The 26,817-nt window shown below is 37.3% G+C and overlaps 1 protein-coding gene and 1 long non-coding RNA gene across 3 annotated transcripts in view; one reads left to right on the forward strand and one right to left on the reverse strand.

Moving 5' to 3' along the window:
• Positions 1-26,817, forward strand: part of stet (stem cell tumor) — a 49,081-nt gene that overhangs the window by 4,977 nt on the left and 17,287 nt on the right. The window contains exon 1 of one of the 2 annotated variants that reach the window (XM_069059432.1): positions 22,236-22,388. The exons of the other annotated variant lie outside the window; for it this stretch is intronic. The gene's annotated coding sequence lies outside the window, so the exon portion shown is untranslated. Of the gene's footprint in view, positions 1-22,235; positions 22,389-26,817 lie in introns of those variants that run through there. 2 annotated transcript variants of the gene reach the window in all.
• On the reverse strand, positions 8,175-9,721 carry LOC138139333 (uncharacterized). Its single transcript, XR_011162273.1, has 4 exons — positions 9,568-9,721; positions 8,556-8,613; positions 8,388-8,501; positions 8,175-8,332 (listed from the first exon to the last, which is right to left on the reverse strand). It is a non-coding gene; the product is annotated as an uncharacterized lncRNA (long non-coding RNA).

The raw sequence follows: 26,817 nt of genomic DNA on the forward strand, positions 1-26,817 counted from the left end.
CAATAAATCGTTGGAAATACCACCTTTACGCACATGTAAAAAAGCGTCGGCACGGTCCGAACAGAAGAGAGGCATTTCCTTTAGCCACCATCGGAGGCGCTGAGAACGCCATTCGCAATAGTCACTAATGACCGCGGACCACCTATATCAAGGACGCCGCACCATGATAATAAAGGCCGGCGTTTAGCACCGGCTTCTAGTTAGGGCCCGGACCGCGGAAGTCACGTCCTAGCTTGACCCAACCGACAGCTGTCACCCGAAAGCGATAACTGTCACGGATGACAGCGCCACAACGGCGGTTATTAATAAACAGGAGAGATGAGGTGGAGAAGAAGAGGGCTGCGGCCTGCTCGATCGAGGCTCTTGTTGATTGCGCCGCCGACTTCTGGCATGGTCCACCCTGTAATCAGTCCAGAGCCGAATTATAATTATTTGCGTTTCTAAACGCTAAACGGCTCTCTGTGTGTTGTTGGCTCGTTCGGTTGTTTGTTATTGACGGTAAACAGGATCGTGTTTGCTCTGCGATTTTACACGGCCGGAAATTAGACGGTGCTTTGTGTCATAAGGTTTGACGGCGACGATGAACGAGGCCATCGGGGGCGGTTGGGACGGGGGGGTTTACACATTTATCACCGGTAGTGAACAAATACGGAACCATAAAACTAGATTTTTGATCGAAAAGTACTTTTGATTGACGTGATTTTTTTAGAATACGCTGACATTTCGGACAACGGGTGTTCAGAAACTAATCGATTTGATGTAGGGTGTCATACGTCTGTTTAAGACGCAGTTGACGTTTTGTTCATGTAGTAGCAGTAAGTAAGTGGTGACAAACACGTTCCAAACCTTAGTTTTTGAATGCCCGTTACATTATGTTGTGGAAGGTTAAAAAACAAATATACATTTTTACAAAATGTTAAATGTATTGACTTTTCTACAAACAGTAATCAAAAGCTGTAACTTCGATTTAAAAAAAAAAGGAAAACATTTTTAAAAAACATTAAAATATCTACTCACAATCTGATGTAGTGTTCGAAATACGATATGTATTTAACAGAAAAATATATTTTTGAAAATGTGAAAATGTTGCTTTAGTTTTATATTTCACCTCTCAGCAAATTTTATGGCTTCTGATTTGAAAAAATTACAAAATCGTCCATTGTGAAGTGAAACAAAAAAACAAATGTCAGCTTGACATTTAACTCCTGTGACGTCTAAAGTTTTCTTTTCCCAAAACTCAAGACAAGTACAGATGTTTAGGTATTTTCTCTAAGAGGATGTCTAAATTATTTTTTAATTATCATTCAATTAAATTTGAAATAAAAATAATTACACTACAAAACATGCCCAGTTAAAAAAAACTTGATTGGGATAACAAAGAACTCGGCAGGTACCTGTCACAGAACCCTTATTGTTAGGTACTAATCAAATAAAGTGTTATTTGATTAGTACTTTCGAGAAACTCTAAACAGACTGTTTTACAACTAGACTTCGTTCACTTTAGCAAAGTAAGAAAATCACGTGATTTTCCTCTGCTTGCTCGGTGTTGGACAATGCTAAACAGAGATGCTACGATAAAAGACAGAGAGTGCTTGCAAGCAAGGCTCTACCCGTTTATTTTACTGAAACTTTCGGTGTCAGTCTCGTGCACATTATTTATTTAGTCGATTCAGTTATAGTGTAAGGTCTATAGTTTCCACGGTTAATGACAAGAAGAATATTATAATGTTTGTGGTTTACACCACTGAAGTCTATTTTCTAGACGACTTATAACGACAGGCGGAGCTTTTTCAGCAGCTGATCACGCACGAACGGCGCCATTACTACATTGCTTAAATGAACGCAGTATAGTATGTATAATAAAGGCATTACACTTACTTATTTGTTATTATTGTACAGTTAAAAGTGATCAAATGCCGACACGATACACGATATGAGATTGTCACTTGCGGCAAAAGACATATTTTGAACCACGACATACCTATTTTTGGAAAAATTTAACAAAATCTGATTCCTGATAAATCATATAATATTTTTAGAATAATTGTCGATAATAGATTGCGACTGACAAAAACTTGTTTTATTTGCACTAGTCTAATCGATGTCTTAAAAGGATCTTTTAGAAATATCTAGAAAACTTTATTAGTACCCACTAACGCCAAAGTAAAAATGTTTCAACAATTTGTCAAATGGTAGTCAACACAATGTGAGATTAAAATAAATAAGATACCACTTTCAATAGGTAAGTGAGACAAAAGTGTACTTTCACTATTGCAAATTATTCTTTGCCTTGTTTTATTTCCAAATAAACATATTTTTCAAAAGATACAATCAAAAAAGTTTGAGACGCAATCAGGCTCTTCCACCTATTAACCTATTTTGACAGTTCCCAGCAAATTTGTGTGTGTTGTACTGTACAGGAGATACTCTTGATTGAGCGTCACACAAGGTTTTCTCGTTTACATCTGTAAAAACAGCACAATTTCAAGTTTTTTTGATTTTGAGGTTATGTAAGTGACGATTTTTCTGGTAAATAAAAAACAATGAATTTATCGGATTGTCGTATCTATTATCTTAAGAAAACTAATCCTCATCGTACAGTCACGTGAGAAACACTGTGTTGTGGATCCAGCGAGCAGAAACATTTGACAGATCCGCCATATTGTCGTGGGGGCTGATCTGATTGTAGGTACTTTCTCGTTGCTTTAAAATATTTTTGATATTGATTTTAATTGTGACTTATCAACATTATCAATGACAGGTATCTTGTGACACGTCGAGCACGCATCGACGGACTCTTCATTGTCTGGTTGATGAATAATGCTCATAAAAAAAAATCAGTGTAGATCGATAAATTACTAGTCGTGAAAAAATCAACAATAACACATTGATCTACGCCCGACAAAAACCGGCCAGTCCGAATAATACCGAAATGACAAGTCGTCCATTGAAGCATTCTTTGATGTGTTATTTATTGATATGCTGTGAGCGTTTGTTCAACTTTTCAATTCTATATTTTTCATAGTGAGACATGAATAAACCATGGCGTGTCGTCCGGAGCCCGTGTAATTTACAAAAAAAGCAGAAACTATTGAAATTTTTTGGTAACGCAACACGACCAACATTTTTATTTGAAAATTATAACGGTAAAGCGGCCACCGCGACCCTACCAGAAAAGGGAAAAAACATGAATGGAGAACACGCGTTTACCTCTTCGGATCGACACACCGGAGTCATGTCTGCTGGTCGTCGATCATTATAGTTTTTAAGATTCTAGCAAAAACTGCTGTGTAATTAGGGAATTATAATTTAAAAGATGTTTGGAATATTTTAAACGGGCCGGCTATTAACAGAAACGCGATCTCGCCCAGATTTTTCCACGTTTTTTGGCCGAAAGCGGAGCATTAGGTTTAGCACGCTTTCGCCTCGAGCCCATCGCCATCACCATAAACTAGTGTGATCTGTGCCATAGGTCGAGGTGCGGATCTTGGATGTTTTTCTGGAGGAATGCGGCTAAACGGTCGGCGGCAACAAAGCCCGCCGGACCACAATGGTCCTATCAAAATGAGACGTAAATCCTGGGGGCCCGCTCCTGCGATTGTTACACTTGTTAGTAAATAGTTTTCCGAACTAATGACACGGAATTCTCGCTGAAGACGTCAAAACGTCTGTGGCCAACCGGTGTGACGACAAAGGGGATTTGCAAAATGCGTTTACCGAAATCGCATTCAGACGGATCAGTCGGTCATGCAGATTACGGTCATGAAGGATGAGGACTGCGACCGGCCGCATGGAAAATTATAATGGCATTAAATGTCATTGTTGGATTTCGTCATACAATGCGTTCAAACAATCGACAGTGGGCCGGTCGCAAGGGAAACTTTTTCGACAACGATCGCAAATTCCCAAGACCATTGTCTGTCCAATAATCACCTCAAATACTGCCCGTGCAGTTCTATTTTCATCCAAAATTGTATACATACTTGAGGAAAGGTATTTTGTATGTTGCCACAAGTTTTTAGTTATATTTACGAATTCAGTCGTTTACGTGACAAAACTTTTGACAGGGACCTACCCTGATTTCAATAATAATAATTTAATAATTAATAAGTGTGATTTAAATGCAAACATACGAAAGCGAGTGTTTAGAAAAAAAGTTCGAAATGAAATCCACGTTTAGAAAATAAAAAAAAACTGGTACCTTTTCTTATTTTTTTTTCCCATTTAATGAAAATTAAAATTGTAATAACTCGTTAAGAGTTTAATGCATTTATTTGAAAATTTTAGCGCATAAAGACGAAAACAGCGACCTCACCAAAGTTTATCAGTTTTGCATCGTTTTAGAAGGGTCCGAGACATCTGAACTAGGTCAGTATCGGGTGTTCATTTAAATTTCCCATCAAAGTTGGCGTTAATGAGTCGATTGTGAACGTACCACTCGTATAAAAACACAAACAATGCAAAAACTGAGGCGAGATTTAACCACTGATCAGTGATCCGTAATCCGTAGTGCGTTCACAATCGACTCTTCAACGCCAACTTTGACCGGAAATTTAAATGAACACCGATATATGATAATAACAAATATAATACCTTTATTATACTAGATGTTGGACAGTCTGTTTAGAGCTCCTTAAAAGTAGTCTTTTGATTAGTACCCAACAAAAAGGGTCCTGTGACAGGTACCAACTTCTTTGTTACCTCAATCAAGAGATTTTTATCTACAATTGTTTCTTATGCTGCAACTATACTTTGTTGTGACACAATAGTTACTTATGCACAGCTTTTTTTACAAGTGGGAAGTTTACACACACGACCTCAGCGTGACAAGTGCTTTTCTATCAAGAATCGCAATTTTCGTAACTTCTTCGCACAAGAATCGACTCGCATCGTCGATGCCCCAAGTCGGCTCAGACGCAAAACAACAAACGGAACACAAGAAGATTAGAGCAAGTTGCAGTGGTCTCGGACTGACAGCAATTCGCAAAAAGAAAAGCCGCAAGGATTGCTCTACAAAATCCTCTACTCTCGTCGCTTTAAAAAATCTTATTTATTTTCCTTCATTTTTAAGTTGGACTGTAACACCGCGACTCTTGCTACCAAAACGAAATCTCTTGGATCTCGTCGTGGAAGCTTTGATTTTTGCCTGGTCTGGTGCACAAATGCACAAATCGTCGCACTTTCGAACCGTGGCACATTTTACATTTTCCGCTTTAGTAAAGGTCGGGCCGAGATGAAGGGCCCCGTCACGGTCTCGTTCCCCCCTTTGTAGACAGAGGACGAGGGCCACCTGTCGCAAGGCACGCGTCAACACCTGGTTTCGCTCCGTCTACGACGCAAAACAGGAAACTTAATTATAGACAACTGTTCCCGACGAACAAACATTTTTTCCGACAATTCCGTCCGACGATTAAAATTAATTGGACGCGAGGAATTTTCCATCCTCGTTCCCGGAATGTCGACGAGTTTACTGTTAAGCGGACGAGGTCGCCACTGCAGGTGCTCCGGAGGATCCGGACTACGAAAACGGGGCGCGGGAATGCGGTCCGAACGTGCACAATTCGGATTCGACTCGCGACACCCAAATTTAAACGCTCTCAAATATTTAAGGCACTCGGGGCTCCGGGCGGGCACGCGTCTCGGGGGTTCCCCGCCAGCGCCACTGCTCACATTCGAGCCACTTCGAGTTTCGTCCTCTTATTTTGATGCTTTGGGGGTCGTCCCCGTCGTGCGTAAGCCGTCCACGTCCGCGACGCGCCTCATTATCGCCCATATGTGCGTCTCATTGACAAAAGCAACACCGGAAGCTGTCCATTGAGCACAATCGCCCGGTATCCGGCGTTCTCGCAATATCCTTTGTCTTTTACTATTATCATTCATTGCCATGCCCGCTGCCCACACCGCGATTCATAAATCCCTCCATTCATTATTACGATGTGGGATGCTCAAGATTTCGTAATTAGCGTGTGCGGTCGGAGTGAAAGTCGAAGTTGCGTTGGGCGGCTGCGAAACTGGATTTTTTTTAATTGTGTCACCTGTCGCCGCCGCCATCCTCTGCGGGTTCATTGTCTTGTGGTCATTACGGAGCTCGGTGATTGTTATGATGGCGGCAGTCGACCGAAAACGATTATAAAGGATGTGTATCCACGAAAAGTGGATTTCCGACACGAGCCAGCTTTGGAAACGCTACGCTGATCTTTATATTTCCTCCGCGGTCGTCATCATTCAGAGGTTCCAGTTCGACCGAAGATAATTGGAAACGGAACGGGAAATGTCCTGTATTTCTCGCACCTGCCTTGTTTTATTTATTGGCGGCGACATCCTCGCTTCAGGGCGTTATCAGGTCGCGCAATGACGGATCTCGAGTGGATTGTCAAAAGAACGAAGGATCTGGGGCCTCTCTTCGTCCTACTTGGTAGCAACCGCCGCAGATGAAACGGCAAAAAAAATCTTGTCCGGGGTCTGCGGCTGCTGCAAATCATTTCATCAGACCAATTTATACTGCATACCCAGTAAATTGTTTAAGAGATTCGTAAAAGTTGTTAGAGTTTTGAAAATTACGTTTTTCGCCAGCGTAGGTATCGAAAACTATTGCAGGTGAAGCAAAATTGCGCAAAAATCTTTTTTGTAGAACAAAATATTTTCTACAAAAGAGTGCCACGAAATACTCTAATTTCGCGTGACTGACAGATTTGTAGGAACGCACCAGCTGGATTTAATTGATTGGAAAATCTAAATGTTTTCTAAAAGTTCTAAAAAATTCACGTAGTGTATGCATACTATGATTTTTTTTTCTGCCTGTTAGAACGAATCTCTAATCGTTTTCGATTTTTAACACTGCAAAACAAAGTTCTAAATTCCATTTTTTCCAAAACTTGCGGACACGGAATCTTAGACGTCAAATTTATGTCAACGTAAGCCACGCTTTATTGTCATTATGATTGACGTTTGAATCTACATATTTGACATTTGAAAGTTTATTTTTGGCATGTCAGTCGGTATGATAAAAATTACAAAAATCGAAAGTGAGGTTAGTTAGTTGCACCTAAAGCCAGTTTTACATTTTTATATTAATCGAATGACAAATCGTCCAAGATTCCATGTCCACAATAGTAGGTACTGTGTATTTTTTTTTTAATTCAAAGATTTATAATTGAAGGAAAAACAAAAATTCAGATTTAATCAGATTTTTTCGTGAGCAAAATAAATAAACACAAATTCCTTTGTTTTAATAATATTGAAGGGTGAGGTGCAAATCTAACAATCCTCAAAAATGGTAAGTGTTGGACCACCCAGTATATACAGGATAATTATCGCGAGTGATAATGAGCCCGACGGAATTGAAAATGCAACCCACAATACATTTGCAACGCAAACGTGGATATTTGTTTTTTTAAATTAAATTTAAAAAACGTAAAACATGGTTAACTGTGCAGTTTCGTAAATTTTGACTTAATGTCATATTCACTTGATTAAATGAAATTGTGAAAAAATAAGAGTTTTTGAAAAAATGTTCATTGTCTGCATAAACGCGCATTTTTATTAATTTCGCCTTAAATCAGGATCATGTCTGTTTTCTTATCGTTCGAATACATTTTAATCGTTGTATTTTAACTTGTTCGTAAATGTCAGTTCATATTCATAATTTCATTTTAAAAGAATACGATATTTAAAATATCGTGCGTTCAAATGAAATCCTGGGCTGAGTAGGCGTTGGAAAAATTAAAGCGTTTAGAACAGTGTAAAGTTTGAATTTCCCGCCGTTTGACAAGAATGACATTTGTTTATGTTTAATCGGGACATAATTAAACATGTTTGTTTTCAGCAAAGGGTGCCCTTAGATATTTGTTTTGAGAATAGGAAGTTATTCTATTTTTAATGTAAAACATTGCAAAGAAAGAAAAAAGAAAGATTTTTTGGCTCTAAATTTTAGGTTAGCTGTCAACATGCTCCAATTAATCTACGCTTTAAAAAAGCACAACAATTGACGGTTTTAGACGTGAAATATTGACATTTATGATGAATCAGTTTCTTAAATAAAAAAAAATACTGTTGATTACTGCCATTTTTAAATTTTTATAATAAGACTTTTGTGAGGGATGTCCAAGCCATACAAAACTTTAAAATCAGTCTGTATTAATTTTTAAAATTTTAAATCAGTAACAGGAGCGTGTTTAAGAAACCCATTGGCTGTTGTTGCTGCTTTTATTGCAGAAATCTTCATTGCAGGTGTAGCAGACTCCATCCATAGTGTTAGTAACAAAATTGCAGGTATTTTTCGATGGTTCTTCGTCCCCACAAGTTTTACTAAAAAATTGCTTATCGTCTTTGTCTGTAAAGAAATCGATTCAAGAAAAATGTAACATTAATTCGAAGTTTTGTTTTACTGTAGTAAGCGCTGACACAAGCTTCCTTTTTGTCGTCACAATTTAGCTCAGTAAATTTACTTTCGTCGTTGCATTCAGAATCGAAGCATTCGTAACATTTTAGTCCGGCAGCCACTAAATTTGCATTTTTTTACTAACAACAATAGTACGAAAGTTGAAACGACTTACCCCAAAATGCTACTCCCGCTAACAAAATTAAACTGAAGCTGAGCTGCATCGTTTTTCTCTAAAAATGAACAAGAAAATGAACACGTTTTACTTGCCTAATTTGCTCCACTCATTGTGTAAGTGGAGTCATCAATGGAAAAGTGACAAATTTCAGAGCCTCTATGGAAATACGTCCAAAATCTCAAAGCTTTCCTTGATCTGAATAATTGTTGATCGCACGGTATAATATTTTTGTGACATTTCAATTAATATTACTGAATAACTTAATCAAACATAATTTTTCTAAAAATGCTATATTCCTTTTACATAAATTAACGCTTCTGAGCTAAATAAATAAAGCAGCGGCGAAGCATTCATTTGTTTACACAAAATTTTGCACGAAAATGTTGGAGTTGTTTTATATAAACCTTTCACGACCCTTTTTTGCAACAATAGTATATTACACTATAAGTGATGAAAGTGCCTTATTTTTCAACGAGCAATACATGATATTCTCTCGAGCGCCAGCGAGTGAGGATAGTTTTGCGAGTTGAAAAATCGCACTTTGATCACGAATTGTGTATATTATTTTTTCCAACATCGCTTATGAAAATGAGTCTCAAATTTAAATTTCTTTATAATTATTTTACTCCCCTATTTTTTGAATCATCCGGATCTGGAGTTTCAATTAATGCAAATAACAGTATTTTAAATTTTTATATTAATAAGTAGGTAGTAGATTGTTAATGTAGTAGATTGTTAAATAAACTTTCCTCTTTCCTCACTAGTGATGCAAACGCCTATTTTCCTCACTAAATTGAGTGATGAAAGTATCATTTTCATAAGCGATGTTGGAAAAACATATTTTTTCACCGGATGTAGATTCCCCACATTGGAACATCACAACACAGTGAACTTGTAAAGTAAACGAAATTTTACTTGAAATAAAGAATCGCGATCTCAACATGACAATAGATCAACAGCTTTTATGACTGATGTGCGTGATATGATTAATACCCTAATGTTTACTCACCGGTTAACTCCTTATGGTTCAAGGTGCTAGTCTTCTTGAAGAATTATAGGTTCCGAATTTTATTTTCATTTTATACTTTATGGTTATCAGTTCGATCGTCATTAGGTTTGAATATTAAAGTAGTGATAAACCGCACTTAGTTGGCCCAAGCTATCAAAGTGATAGAAAATACATTGTTGTATGCCATTCACATTTTTAAAGAAATAACTGGTAGTTATAATTGGGAAATATTTGTAATACATATAAGCTCCCCAAATAATGAATAAAACATCTGTTTATGGTGATAGTGAAAAAAGTATTTGGCGTCAAAAGTAGTATATTATATCATTACGAGTAGAAGTGAGTTTGTTGTGCTAAGCCCAGATATTGAAGACCGAGACGAAGTCGAGGCCCGCAACTGGGCGAAGCACAAAAAGACCCTCTACTCTGAATGATATAGTATACTATTTTATCTTCAAACTGATCACAAAAAAAATATATCGGACATGAACTCATTTATTTTTTTTGCTGCAGTTAAGTAAAATGTCAATTTTCAAACTTACAATTTTCAAATTTTAAGGTACCAGTAATTCCTATTTCTCTTGTTGCAATATTATTAGTATTTGAAGGTTTAATAATATTTGTAAAATCTACTAAAGTCTAAAGTTTACTTTTTAACGTTGAACGGCCATCTTGCTATTTTTGATTTTGATATGTGTCATGATCGACTCGTGTTACATCACAGTGGCACCGGTTAAATATTGGGTGATAAATGCTTTTGTTTTTCATAACCTACTTGGCCAGAATTTTTTTTAAACATACGGTACAAAATACATACCTACGTACATTACGTCAAAACACTACATTAAATGCATTTACAACAAAGTTTTCTTTTCCTGCAAAACCAACTCCATCTGAGACGTCATTTGCAAAGTATTTTGTTATACGACTCTCGGACGATTTTGTCAGAATCGTCCCCGGAGGAGGAATCTTGTGAATAGAAAATTCAACTTTTGCTTTGACCACTGGCGAGTGAAGTTTAGTGTATAAATATTAGTTTTGGTGTATATTGTAGTTTTATTGGTACCATCAATGGTTCCCATGGTTCCGCGTTCACTCAGCCCCCGTCCCATAATATACCTGTTGGGCAACGTGTCGTGTTGACTATAATATTTATGTCGTGATGTGGCGAAGCAGACAAACGCGGCCGTGTTAGGTTGGGTATACGATCCAGATAGGAGAGCGTTCTTGGAGGAGCGAGAGAGCCATCGACATAACACGACGGTGCTTGGCCAGGCGATAAATCACCGAAGAGCACCAGACAAGCGATCGCACCCAAGGCGCTGCAGACGCCACAAGGCGCCGACAGGTATTCCCTCATCTCATTCGGCCATCTCCCAATTATAATTGATTTTCTGTGATCGACCGAAGAGCATAAACCACAGCCGGCCGGACGGGATTCGCTCAAAGAGACTCTGCACAAAGAGCGCGCAGGATGCGCCGCCACCTGGTTCCGACGGAAGTGCCGCTCCAGATCGGATCTTCCCTCAACCCCGAAATTCCAGCCACGCGCCCCGCAACACAAACATTTGCGCACATGGAGGGCGCGTGCCCTTTACGTAGAGCAGGTGCGGATTTGCATACAGGAAACCTCGTCCCACAGGAAGCGTCCTATTCAGTTTCAGCACACGCCGCAGGGGCGGAAGCGAGATTCTTCCAGAGACGCACCACGTATTAATTACTGTTGAGGTGGGGGTGATCGGTTCTCCAAGTCCGCCCTCTCTAATCGCGAGCGATGATTTAAACCGTCCCTTAATTTATATTTATTAACACTTCTTAACCCCCGGATGGGCCCCTGCCAACCTCTCTACTACCACATAATGGACCTGTCGGAATACCGGGCTCCGATATTTTCGTCCTATCGCCTCTAAATTATTAGATAATTTCATCCAAAATACCGATCGTTATCTTTATTGAGGAATTTTAAACTGGAATCCTGGATAATGACGCTTTTCGAATTTGTTTGCTATAGGTGGAGAGCGTATCGGCTTACGAAATTACACGCCAGGACCGGCTTATTACCGACGGGGCCGGTCCTGGTGGCGAACTTTTAATTCTTTCTTGACATGCGACGGCTGCGCGAGCCCCACAACGCGAAATTTCGCCCAAACCTGAAATTTACCATTTGCAAACTCAACCCGACACTTTGCTCATTACGCAGTTAAGGTGAACCACCATTTCGAGTAGCCCGGAAGGCCCAAAAAGGGAAGACAACAACAAAATGAATCTGCAACGAGCACTTCGAACCGCTGCTCTACGCGGTACAGGAATAGGATGGGGCCCAGGACTGATCCTTGAGGCACTCTTGTTATAACCGGGTGTAAAGGTTCTTTGGTGTTTAACAATTGGGGGAAATAAACAATTTAAATGAACCAACTAAATTTAACTTAAAGGAAATAAGAAAATGAATACGTAAAAATTTACTGTAAACTTGTTTATAACAAAATGTTCATAAATATCCTTAACAATAAATAAAGAAACTATCTTTGAAAATTGCTATTTTCTTATTTGATCACCATTCGGTAATAAAATTGATATACAGGGTGTAATCGAAATACACAGAATAATTTTAACCACGAGCTACTGGCTTCATGTAGAACTCGGAAAAAATATTTAAAAAATTGTATGTCAAAAAATAAATTGACATTTAATTTTTGAGGTACAATTTTTTATAGTTGCTTTTAGTCTTCTACGTTGTCCCACAACCTCGTAGGTAAAATTTCAGCACATTTTTAAAATACACCTTTGTATATCATGTTTTATAAAACGTACAACTATTAAAAAAATTCCTCAAAAATTAAATGTCAATTTATTTTTTGACATAGAATTTTAAAAATATTTTTTCCGAGTTCTACATGAAGCCAGTAGCTCGTGGTTAAAATTATTCCGTATTCACCCTGTATGTAATTATTTTTTATTTGAAATAATTAAAATATGTAAGTAGTTCAATGTTTTTCTTTTATTGTTTTTTTATAGACCACAACAGTGCAATAAAATCAAAAGAAAGTTGAACACGAACGGAACCTTTTTCGGAACTCTTCCTCACAGCCCTTGCGCCACTCTCCACTCCCATCGTCCCCCTCGTGCAGATTCCTGCATGCCCATTAATCGGCGCATTTACTCCGCTATGATGTGCAGTATGTAAAGAATGCTAATCGATCGTGGTGTGGTCGCGATCTGATCCGGAGCACCTTATCAGATCGACGAGCGAGAAAAGGAGCAAATCCTGAAAGAGAGAATCGAAGAGCCGAGGAGAGTAACGAGATGCGGCAGGTGCTCCACCGTTCGCCCCATCACCAGAGAAACGCTCTCCTCGCCACCGAAAGTGCGCTATAATTTTAAAACACAACCGGCCATCCAGACCCACCGACACTCCTCTCCCTGCCTCTTTAATTGTACGACCGACGACCGCCCGGGGGCCGCGGACGAGCCTCGACCTGGGGCACCTCCCAAGGCGGCCTCGCCGAAAGAACCACGCCGGATCACCGAATACCACCGGAGAGATCACTTGATTACGCCGCCGCCAACGAGGGGGAGCTCGAGGGGTGGTCGAGGCCTCCAAAATATACACCTCCAGGTTACCAGCTCGTTTTTAATCGGTCGTGTGATTATTATTGGCCTTGCTGCTCTCGTGCAATTGACGTACGGAAATAAAACTTGTCGTAGATAGTTCGATACCTCGGTAGATATATGATACAGCGTAACAAATAAAAAAAAGTAAGTTTTCAGTTATGGACGCCTAACTTTAAAAAATAATCGGTAGAAGGCACTCGTTGCATTTTAGTATGTTTTTGACGTCATAAGTCAATAGCTCAAGTTGTTATTGAAATTTAAGTGTTCGAAAATGATTGTGGTATGCACCCTACGGTGCTTGGAATGGAAAAATTGTTTGCCACCTTTCAACGATAAGCTCCCGCACTACACTACCCCAAACATAACCTCCAAGCCGCTGGCAAGTGTCAAATATCATTTCTGTCATTCACTGCCCGTTCTCAATTTTCAAAAATGCTCACTGTATTTTCAGTTTTTTGCAATTATCGTAAAAACTAAAAGAGTTAGGATATACAGGGTGTAATTTTTTATAGTTGCTTTTAGTCTTCTACGTTGTCCCACAACCTCGTAGGTAAAATTTCAGCACATTTTTAAAATACACCCTTGTATATCATGTTTTATAAAAACGTACACCAATGCGGTTTCCTTGTTTTAAAGCATATTTCGTAGAGGTTACGTCGCATTGGCGTACATTTTATAAAATATGATATACAATGGTGTATTTTAAAAATGTGCCGAAATTTTACCTACAAGGTTGTGGGATAATGTAGAAGACTAAAAGCAACTATAAAAAATTGTACCTCAAAAATTAAATGTCAATTTATTTTTTGACATTTTTTTAATATTTTTTCCGAGTTCTACATGAAGCCATTAGCTTGTGGTTAAAATTATTCCGTGTATTTCGATTACACCCTATATATTTTATGTCTCAGAAGAAGAGTCTTGAAAAGAGGAATCCAACGGTGTCAAACTAAATCCATAGATTGCCTAATAAGAGAACAATGGTCAATTGAATTTTCTTTTGTGATGCAAAACTAAATCTTTCACCCTATAATTTCTTACAATTTTCTTGAAAAGTAAAAGACCTAAGGAATCTTAATATGTATACAGGGTGTAACAGAAAAAAGTGCATTCATTTTAACTGGTAATAGGACTCATCCACTACAACTTTTCTAAATATTTTTTTTTCGAAAACAAATTCTGAAAAGTTTTAAAAATTGATCTAAATGTACTATTTGCTTATTCTCCAATGGAACGATTTTAATCTAACTACATTTAATAAAGAAACAAAACAAGGAGGTAACAAAAAACAAACGAAAGTGAAACCTTTTTATTCATGAAGCCCAACTGTAACTTCTCATGACATTCTAGAAAAACAGCAGTAATAAAAAAAACAAACGAAAGTGAAACCATTTTATTCATCAAATGAAATACAAAGGGAATAAAAACATTCAGTTTTTACGATTCTTGTTGAAAAAACTTTGATTTATACAATTGCATTCAACGTGAACGGCACGTCAAAATAAAGGGGGGACAAATGGCAATTCAATTTTGCAAATTCCAAGAAACTTTATTGAGCAAAGTTGTTGTAATTGATGCGTAATATTACTAGTTAAAATAAATGCACTTTTTTCTGTTACACCCTGTATTTTTCCTTCGGTAATATTTTAATTTCTTTATAAATACTTATGTATACTTTATTTTTCTTCTTGTTAATTTTATAATATGTACCTATACTTTTACTCAAAACACAAAATTTTGCCTCGTCGCAGTATATATTATTGGGGCATCCCGTTGTTGCAACCCTTTTCTTGGAATTTTTCGTTGGGATCCGCCGCCGCCGTGGACTTTTCGAGTTGTTGAGGTCGGCATGCAAGTCTTCTGATAATTGAGTTTTGCACGATTACGAAGCCGCCGAGGCCGATTTCTGTCTGTGAGCAGTGGGTCAAGTTGGGCACGACGTAAGTGGCAGGTGGGAGCCCTTGTGGCCATCGGGCCGGAAAGTCTCGAATATTGCTGAGCAGGGGCCGATATACGAGAGCGATTATCGGCTTACAGCTGTGATGGCGATAAAGACTGCGAGAAATCGGCGCGATAACTCGCAGAGACGCGGAATGCGTCTGGGGGAACAACGCTGGTCCCGGACGGCGCCCTGTGGGACCCCGGGTGAACTCCCCGGTTGGAATGCGAGAAAGAGCGACATTTTTGATAATTCCGCGGTGATAATGAAGCAATTTGTAAAATAAAAATGCAGCGCGTCCCCGGCGGGGCCCGTTATGTTTGAATAAATAATTTACACACTCCGCCGCAGAATTCTATACAGGATCCGACACAAATATTCTACAAATCATGAAATGGCCATTAAGCGAGACGAATCCCACTTTACAAACAGACCACCTACACTGTCGCCACCTTAAAGAAATCTAAATTAGCCATCTCTCGAAATTTTAATTTAATGTCTTCGGCCATTTGTTAACGCCGCTCTCTTACAAAACACATCATTTACGAATAATTGGCCGGGCGATAATTGAAAAGTCGGCGATTTTCTCGTTCCGTGGGAAATGACAGCATCTTGGTTTGCGCCCGGGTGGGCGCGTTAATCCGGGAATGGGCGCGAGGGGCACGTGGGAAATGCGTTTTTGTGAAAAATTCAGGTAAACGTGACGTTCGACCGGAATTCGGGACCGGGTAATCTCGAATTAGTATTCCGGACAGCACTTCGCATTGTAAAATTGGAATTTTGATTTTATTGTGACCGAGATAATGGAAAAATAACAGTGTCGGGAGGTGTTTTCTTTAAATAAGGCACGTTTTGTCCGAGTTTTGTTGCTTGGCGGTGCTTCCAATGAAGCGACTGTCAATGCGCTGGGAATTCGTTATGCTGTCCAAATTGTGTTGCGATCACAAAGTGCCACCTACCAAGAATCCGAGCTTTTGGACGCGATCGATTCCAGAATGAAGAAAAATTCTTACCGTTCTGGGAGAACTCCTGTTGCTGGTGTTGGATTTTGTACGGTCTGAGCGAGATTTCGATGACAACTTCTGATGGATTTCTTTACGGCTGCGATAATGCGTGTTTTATTGTCGTACTTTAAAAGTCGTTAACTTTCTCTATCCTCGTAAAGTACCACCGACCATCCCGTTTTAGTAAAACGCCGAGAAAGTACAACTGATTTTACTTACGTCCGTTAATTGTGCCTTTCTAGGAATTGGAAAATGTGCACAATTTTTTTCGCATCTTTTTTTGAAGACGACTAATGGGGAACATGATTGATTTTCACCTTGACTTGTCATTGATGCGTGTTGGTCGATTTCATTTCATTTGAGACACATCAACAGTTCTTTGCTTTTCGCCTGGATGGATCTTTTTGGATAGACTTTTTTCAGATCAGTTAGGAATAGAAAAACTGAAAAACGGTATTATTAAATGTTTCAATAACAATTTTAAGTTATTGTTTTTTCTTTTTTCATCTTTTTCATATCATTTAAAAAAGAAATTATTATCATTATCATCACTTGCAATGGTAAACATTGCAGTATTAATTAAGAAATATAATAGTATAATAAGAACAAGTTTTATAAGGGTTGATTTGGCCCCAGGTGTAGATAACGAGCCGTAGGGGAGTTTTCTTAGGGACGAGTGCGTAAAAAACGAGTTTTTTATGTTATTTTTTCGAATTTGCACCCTTTTTTTTAATTTTTAAGTAAAAAAATTAAATCCCCACATTCTAGGGAATTTTGTATTAATTGGTAATCAAGGTAACGGATGCAACTACATCTACAACAGATGTTAAAAAGTAGAGTTTGAACGTTAATATTGGAAGTTTTTTGGTGTAAATGACAATAATACACTGAAATATTGATAAAAATTTTCTTAGAGATCTATTACACCACGAGTGCTTTAATAGATAGCCATAAACGACTCCAACTTAAATACAATAAGAGACATAACGGGTGACTATTAAAATTTTCACTTGGAGTTGGCTTTGAACGAGTTTTTATTTTTCCTGTTACTTTAGACACACGCAAGAACGAACGACAAATGTCAGTCAGTACAATTGAAACATAACCAAATTAAGAGAAAAAACATGTATTGACATGTCAAACTTGTCAGTGTCTAAGGTGCAACGGATAATAAAGAATGATCCATAGCCAACCCTAAGTGAAAATTTTAATAGTCACCCGTTATTAGAGACGCAAATTCGAAAAAACACATTCTTTCTTAGAATTAGAATGTACCTAAATATTTTCATATGCGCAAAAGGGGGGATTTTTTTGTCCCATTTAAGAAGCTTTGAAGTTGTAACTAATTTTAATTTTCATTTCCATGAACTATTCTCGAAATGTTCGAAACTCCCGGATAGTTTTGTATATAACGTGTTTGTTTTTTTAAATTTGGTGTCGTAGTTGGCGTTGAAGAGTCGATTGTGAACACACCACCGGATTACAACTCTGATCAGCTATTTAAATCTAACCTCACTTTTTGCTTGTTTTTAATATGGAGCTTGAAAAATCAGTGTTTTTAAGACGAGTGGTCCATTCACAATCGACTCTTCAATGCCAACTTCGACGTCAAATTTAAAAAAACACATTTCAAACTGTGAACACCTTTATCCAACTGGTCCATCTGTAATTTTTTTGAAATTTTGAAAAATGTCCGCCCCCACCCCAACCCGATTAAGCCATCTTTCCCTTGTCATCGTCCGTTTGCCTCCGATAAACATATCACCCGCGTATATAATTCAGTCCTTAAGTCTGGACTCGGTGGTTGTTATGGTTTTTTGCTGGGCTTGGTCAAAGAGAACACACACACAGCCGCCCACGATAAATGATTATTTTATATATTCATTGTCTGAGTCATGTGGTGCCGGTCGTGAGAACGTAGACACCATTCGTATCGTTTATTTTGTTTATTCTCTTTTATTATATATTTTTCCCGCTCCCATCTCTCTCCTGTCCATTATCGTCGTTTTTTTCGGTGTTGTTTGTTTAGATTTGGATCAAGTCCTGTCGGTGGTGTAGGTAAACGTTCCGTTTTAGGGTGGATTTTCAGGGTCGCTCGCCGAGAAATGCCGAGGGGGATTAATCCGAAAGCGGCGGTGGCCGTGCGTGCGGTAGCACACCTTGATGCGCTCTCGCGGCGTGATTGATCGACGTCGGCTGCGACAATTAAGATCCGACAGGGGGCGACGTCGTCGGCCGCGGACGATAATCGACGTCGATTATACCGAAGTATCGACGGCTGTCGTATCGAATCGGGGAGGTATGGGAACCGGTGCGGGAGAAGGACGGAGAGTGGACATTCTTGGAGCGGCTATAATGTCAGTCCCTATCTAAACGTCTTAATTTTGTGACACCACTTATAAACTAGTATTGTCTTATCGGCGATCCCGTCCGAGTTTAGAGGCGCTCTCGTGACCACTAGAACCGAACCAGTCAATTATTTCTTAAACTGTGACAACTTTAATCTAATTAAGCTTAGTTCGGCCACCAACCGTAACTGATATGAAGTCACAGATATCCCAAGAATCCGCCCAGGCCCTTATAAACATGCTAAGCTTCAGACAGATTTTTCCCGGTGGGTTCGCACGTCACAGTGTGAACCGGTGTAGGTGGCGCTGTATTTTTGTGTTTCAAAATTCTCATTTACTCACTATATTTGCACCGGATAATATCCACTGACAGTCGATTGAATTATACGTCGATTATATTGTGATAGAAAAGAACGACATGACAGTCCAGTTTTGTCTGAAAATATATGTCACTTTTCGATCGATACTTAAATAGGTGATGATGACATGTCGTTTATATATTCAACGCTAGTAACTAATTACGTCATCATTTCAATAAAAATTAAGTCTAAATGATGATCGAGAAGTACGTGAAAGTTTTTTAGAAACGATGGAAAGAAAATGTATCGGCAGACGATTTCTAAATTGCTGTCGATCGTAGATTAATAAACGACGAGTTCAAAAAGAAAGAAAATGTGATATAATAAAATTTGTACATAAATCCTTAACATGCTAAAAAAGATTTCCCTCAATTCAATGTTTTTCAGAAATTTAAAGTAATGTACAGGCTGGTACATTAAAAAAAAAAGAAAAATACATATATCTTGATCATATCTGCAGTTTAAGATTACATATGTACTTACATATTTAAGAATATGTATTGTTTTTACATAATTCTAATTGTAAGATAACTGTACAAGTTTCCATTTTTGTGTTATAATAAAAAAAAAAATTAAACCAGAATGATTTTTTTGAATCACTTAGTAGATATACAGGGTATATCCGAATTCGACCGACAAACTTTCAGGGCAAATTCTACGATCAAAAATAAGCAGAAAACTCTTAATACATATGGGGTCAAAAACGCTTAGTTTGCGAGATAATCAACAAAAACATAAAAATAATTACGATCTGAATTCCTTGGATTGTATGAGGTTATCTGTGCATTGAACAGGGGTGCGAAATTTGGACAATTTTTGTAACTTGTACATAGCTCCTTGTTATTTTTGTACGTTTCATCAAAAATTTCCACTCGATTCCTTTTGTTGCTGGTAGAACTTTTTAGTCGATTATCTCGCAAACTAAGTATTTTTGACCCCATATGTATTAAGAGTTTTATGCTTATTTTTGATCGTAGAATCTGTCCTGAAAGTTTATCGGTCGAATTCGGATACACCCTGTATACTGAAAAGTCATATAACAAAATATACAGGGTGTTTTCGAAGTTGAGGCGTTCCTTTTAACATGTGATAGTATACGTTGTTCTAAGGAGTTTTAGCCAAAATCACCTTAGTAAAATGTGTACGGCAATGAAGATACAATAAGTTAATTTTTTTGAAATTTTTGAAACCGGTCCTGCTCAAATTTGCGCTGATTTGTTAGAAATTAGAATTGACAAAAAAAAAATCAAATGAGCATGGACGTTAATCAAAAATACTGTCAGAGTTGTCACCTAATTAATCGGAATGGCTTTATCATTACAAAAATAATGAGCTCACAGATATGTTGCTAATGTATATGGGCAATGTTATCAGTTATCACGTTATCAGAATGCAGCTGCGGCGTCCAGAGAGTACGCAGAGCGATTTCCAGAAAGACACCATCCTGGGCCACGTCAGTTATTAATCTAGTACAGCAGAGAAATAGATAGGACCGAACTCAAAATTTTAGAAAACAATAAAAATATACAATCAATTATCTCCATTAATACAAACATTTTACTAAGAAGATTTAGGCTAAAATTCTTAAGAATAATGTATAGTACCTCGTGTTACAAGGAACGCCTCAACTTCGAAAACACCCTGTATACCCACACAAAACTTCACCTGGGCTAACCTGACCTGACCTCACTCAATACGAAACAAAAAAATTATTCTTAATATGTAATATCCATAAAACAATATCTAAGAAATATCATAGATTACCTATCATAAATGTCTGTAGGACGAAAAAATGTCGCTTGAATTTTTTTAAATTTACTTTTATAGATTTTGATGACAAAACAAAGATATACGCGACTGTTGCTTTAAAAGTTTCGAGTTGCAGTAATTTTCTGAGAAACCATAACTGCGACAATGAATCTAGTTATCGCTGGTTGGACTAGAAGATTTCACCGCTCCCCCTCGTCGCATCGTGATGAAACAAAGTGCAGAACAGAATCAGGAATTTTCTTTTTGTAATAAACTTTGCTCGAAGAAAATCGATCTATTAGTTTTCGAGTCAAGTAATGTCAAACCAGACAGACAAACATTCTAAAAACTTCTAAAATATTTTCTGTGTTTAGTAAATGAAAAATTTGTAAAATTTGTTTACATATTTAGTTAAATAATAGAGAGACAATCTAATTTGTAGATTACCTAGAAGCAGAAATTGTTAAAGCGTAAGCCAAGGAAGTGGATTGCAAAACGGTAAATGACTAAAATCATGACATGAATAATAGTAACAAGAAAAGAAGGAGAAATAGACATATTAGGGAAGCTCGATTAACAGTAATAAACTTAACGGATGAATAAACGATAAATCACGGCAATGAAGTAGAAAATTACAAGGAAATCGACAGAGACACTCCGATCGGAAACAAGCACAAAAAGAAGTAAAAAATCTGTCGTGTGTGCTTTTGGAATGACGCCAAACCCGCGTTTTCATCTTAAAAAGGAAAAAATAAATAATCGGAATGCGACAAGGTTTCCGACGTGTCCACCTCATTTCGCTCCGACCAACTCACGACAACTCTTACGCCCTCTATCGCAACTAATAAGGCCCGCGCAATGTCGCAAGTGTCATAATCTCGACCCAGTTTAACCTTTAAACCGATCGAGCCCCAACGAGTCGATTACAAAACGTTTTATCTTCAAAAATAGACATCGCCTTCTCCGTACAATACGACTATATTGTCTTAACCTATTTAAGCGGCCACATATCCTGCATATCAAACGGCCGGCATGACGCATACTTGTACATTTAAGAATGGAGGTGTGATCGGCATACGAGATCGAACCCCACCGTCATTTTCTCAAGGAAGCGCTTCCAGGAATCGCCGCATCACGGGATTTCGATACGCCGAAGAATGCCAGCAGAAGGAAACCACCCCATGCGACATGTGCCGAGCGAGGGTGTATTGTTTCCAACCACCCCGATCGACCCCTCCAGGTGTTTGCGGACACCCGATCCGGTGCCCGGTGATGAGCGCCAGCTGGCGGGGCGCGTGCCCCACTTACAGCCCTCGGGGTCAAGAAACAACGGGGACGGTTTTCCGCTGGCGGAGTCGCCGTTAGCTGCGGTTATTTGGCGGTGTCAAATATTTGTCGGGTTTTAAAGGGTGTCAATATTGACACGAATATGTTAAAGCAGCCGGTAATTATCGACTGTTATCAGTCATTACGGGTTATCAGCTGACGGCACCCGCGTTACTCCGTCTGACGCATTTGCGACGATCATGGGAAAATCTGATACCCACCCACATATTTTTCCATTTGGATGTTTGCTTGCAGGGCCGGATCGGGCTTGTTTCCAAGCGGCTTCGATGGGACATGGAAATGTCACTCGATGTGCTGGGCGTTTCGATTAAATGCGCGGGGAAATGATACGTGACAAAGAGAATAATAAATATTCGGGAAAATTCTAAGTGATCGTGAAAAAATGATAAATGTGCAGTGAGAAGATTGTGATTCGTAGGGAAATTGGCGTTTAGGGAAAATGACAGTGAAATAAATAATAAAGGTCGGTAAAATAAGTAACTGCGAGGACAGTTTTTTAATTATGATGATTAGAGCGCGGATTTTTAAGCACAAAAAATGTCAAAAATAGCGCTTAAAAATGCTTAAAATACAGGAAAATAAGCGTAAGAAAAGCACTAAAACCACAAAATAAGCTTTAAAAAAGCATTAAAACTTTTTTAATAAGAATAAAACTCTGACAAATAAAAAAAATGTTTAATACTTGTATATCTAATTGTAAGTATGTATAAACAAAGAAATTTTAACTTTATAATATAACAAAAAATATAAGTAAAGTTTAAAATAAGCTACAAATTAGTATATTAAATATATTAAACTTCGCTCTTATTTTTATAGCATGCAATGATCAAATGTTTTTCGATGTTTTGAACTGAAAAACTTCGTCTTCGGTCACTTAAAAGATTTTTGAAGTGCGAAAAACTTCTTTCTACATCCACACTTGTAAGCGGAGCATACTTAAATTTTCCAACCAATGAGACTTCTATTTCGAAATTTTCCACAATATCTCCTTTGAAAATATTTGAAATGTTTTCTAAAACTTTATATCCTGTGTTTTTTGACAAAACTTCGTTCAACTTAGTCGTTACAATTTTTCCAACACGCCCTGGTACTCTTGATACAGCTATTTGGAAATTGTTTATTATTTCTACAGCCTCTACCAACGTAAGTCCAGTACTTTCAAGTTTTTTTATTGTAGTGCTTACGAATTTATAATTTGCTTTAAGAAAAGCTAAATTTTGTTTAATCTCCTGGTTTTTGAGAACAGTCTGACAATCTTTAATAGACTGCGATGTGGACTCAGAAAAATCTAGAACAACTTCCTTAAAACCTTCAAAATTGTCAGCGTAATACATTGCCGCGTCTAGCCATGTTCCCCATCTTGTTAAAACTGGTTGAGGGGGCAGAGGGATGCCAGGCATTTTTTCCTTAAATATCTGAACTCTTAGTGGTGCTTTTAGAAATATCTTCTTACCTTGTGAAATTAAAGTGTTCACTAAAGGAAACTGCAATCGAATAGTTTCCGCAACCCGATTTAAACCATGAGCTAGGCATGTACAATGAATTAAATTTGTGTAGAAAATTTTTAAATTTGATGCTGCTTTGATCATGTAAGCTGCCGCATCCGAAACCATTAACAATATTTTTTCAGAAGGAACTGGGTTTGGTAGAAAAAATTTTGTGAGTTCGTCATGAACGAATTTTGTAACTGTGTTGCTGTTTGTTTTTTCTAACTCTTTAGATGCAATTAAAAATGCTTTAGTTGGTGACTCTTCATGCAATATTCCTATTATCAAATTAGCAATATACCGCCCACAAACGTCTGTTGTTTCATCCACACTAAACCATATGAAATTATTTGAAATGGTACTTTTTAGTTCGTCCATGACTTCTTCATGTAACGAATGAACATAATTCTTGCGAATTGTAGATTCTGAAGGGATATGCCTGCTGCAGTATTTTTCTAAAAAACATTTGAATTCACCGTTATCTAATTTTTTTAGAGGTATATTGGAAGAAATCATTGCGTTGCATAAATCTGAATAGAATGTTTTCTGTTCATCACTTGAAGAGGTGGCTATTGATTCTTTTATAGTTTGTTGCCTAATATTTTGCGAAGATAGCTTTTTAAGGCGTTCATGATGACCAGCGGTTTTAGTGTGCTGAATGATGTGCTTTTTTTCGCAGTTAATCTGCAATAAGAGAGGCCATGTGACAATTTCCTATTGAAATAAATTTTTATAAGGAAGACTTACCGTTTTAATACAGGCTCTACAAAATATTTTATTATTTTCAAACTTGAGTTCCGGAAAGTTTTTTATATATTCTTCTATTGGTGGCTTAATTTTAGGCATTGCTATAGTAGATAGATATACAAAGTTAAACCAAAACACAGACACACAATTTAAAGTAACTAAACAACACCGTACTTTATCTGTCGATTTTGTGAGACAGAATGGTCTCACTTTTACGTCTTTACCGCGTCTTGGATCAAAGATAGGTTGTTGTTTTTGTGCCTTATATGACAATTCGCCAAATCGCCATTCGGGCGTAGGCCGTGGAAGTCTCGGGTCGCCGTTTCCAGGAATACACGGCCTAGATTTTTAAGTATTACGTTGTAAAACACCGACAAAAAAAGGACCTTTTAAGTATTCTTATTTCTTGTGATTCATATCATATAAAAAGCGTAAAAGCAAAATAAATTATAAAACGAACAAAAATGCCAGAAATTGGCATAAAAGCTACAAAAAAGCAAAAAAAAAGCATAAAACATAAAATAAGCATGAAAACTCAAAAAAAGCAAAATAAGCATAAAAAACTTTATATTAAATGGCTGTTTTTGTCACGATTCATGTTTATTTCTAATTACTTTCTTCTTGCTATTAATTATTATGTAAAGCGTAATAGCTAGAAATCCGCCCTCTAATGATGATAGAAGGTATACTCCGATAGATTGCACGTTTTTCGACAGAAGACAGACACAGAAACAAATGTGGCGGGCATTAATCTGCAAGGCTACAGTTGGTTGCGAAAAAAACGGGAAAAGAAAATTTTCTTAATGTAAATTTGGTTTTGTCCATTTGTCAATTAATTGTCTACTTGACAATACCTACAAATGATTTCTAAAAATGTCATTGAATCTTGACAATAATTCTAACCTATCTCTCGTAAGAAGGTTTCACACTATGAAAAAATTGTAAAAATGTGTCAATTTTATTCTGACAGTTCCCGTTTTTTTTGCAACCAACTGTACCTACAACGGTTTTCTAAATAATGTGAAACAATTGAGATGGAGAGTTTAGTGTTTTTCACTGCGTTATGTTTTGGAACTAGAATTTAAAAACGTACAATCTCTCAGCGTACGGACTATAGATACCTAGATATTGGATTAACAAAGATTTCTTGAAAGAGTAGGAAATAAAAATGAATGTAGCATTCATTAATGTTAAATGTCAAAGCAATGAAAACCTTGCAATAATAGAAATAATGATAATGCATAATAAAAAAAGTAATTAAGGAAAAGTTTAGGAAGAGGTTTTTGCAAAAAAAAAATGAAACGTAAAACTACAAATTTAATGATGGAACCTGAAAAACTCAAATGAATATTAAATATTAAAAAAATATACCTACCAAGATGGTACAATTTTAAGTCAGTGTATAGAATGAAAGGAAAAGAAGAAAAAAATGCAGGTGGTTCAAAATACAAAGTTTTAGTGTATGTATTTTTTAATCACTATAAAAAAAATCATCAGATGGAAGAAGGTAGATATAGATACGATTATTGTATTGCAGTAACAAAGATTTCTCGAAACAGAACGAAATAAAAATCAATTCATCATTCAGTAAAAAAGAAATGCACGATCAACAAAATTTTCCATAAGAAGAGGCTGTGAAAAACAAAATAAGAGTCGTAACTTGGATCTGCTTAATATTTGTTTAATCACATCTGACAGCTTTATTGTGTAAGTATACACCTACTCATTTTGAAAGAGGTAAAATGGTATTCACAAATGAACAAAAAATCTTCATAAACGAAGCATATTTTCAAAATGGGGTGTTGGAGAATGGTAAATGGGTTTATCACACTAGTGCTTTTTCAAATGATTTTCGACGACGATTTCCTAATGGGTTTTTTTGTAGAGGTTGATTTTTATCAAGTTTTGATAATACAACTGATTCAACTATTCCGAGAGAGCTTTGACGCATGATTTCAATTTAGGTTAATCGTATGAACTAAGTTACAACTCTCATTTTGTTTTCCATAGCCTCCTGTATAATTTTTACTGAGCAAACTGGAATGCAATACTGTGCATGTGCAATTTCTTCCTGTTAATTTTATATTGCATTGGTCATTTTCCATTTCAAAAATGTATTGATTTTGACTAAACTGTTTTCGGTTAAAATGACAGCAATTTATTCAGTATCAGTGACAAGAAGGTGTGCCAGCCAAGTGCAATACTGTGCAGAATTTATCATTGCTATCTATCTTTATATCTTTACGTTGAAATTTAAAATGTAGATAGATAAAGAAAATAAGAAGAAAATGATGGAAGAGTTTATCGTGATTAAAAATCGAGGAATTTAATTTGATTCCTTTTAATTTTTTAGTTTTCAAAACACTTGATCAGATTTTTATCATCTAGACGTCCGATGTCTGCCTGTACCTACTAGTCCTGGTCGAATTAAATTATATCACCACCATATCAACCCATTACTTTACAATAGGGAACAATAGGGGTAAAAAACTTTCAATTTCGACTAATTTTGACTTTCATTTTGGTACTTTTAACCGAAAAAACCAAAATTTGTTGTTGGTTGTGGTGAATGTGTCTGTCAAAAAAACGTTTGGGTTAGAAAAAACCTGCAGCCGCCTCTGTTTCTGTATTTGTGTGTTTGAAATCGCAGGCGGCTGT

The sequence above is a fragment of the Tenebrio molitor genome, chromosome 9, assembly GCF_963966145.1.
Source record: "Tenebrio molitor chromosome 9, icTenMoli1.1, whole genome shotgun sequence".
NCBI classification, from domain to species: domain Eukaryota; kingdom Metazoa; phylum Arthropoda; class Insecta; order Coleoptera; family Tenebrionidae; genus Tenebrio; species Tenebrio molitor.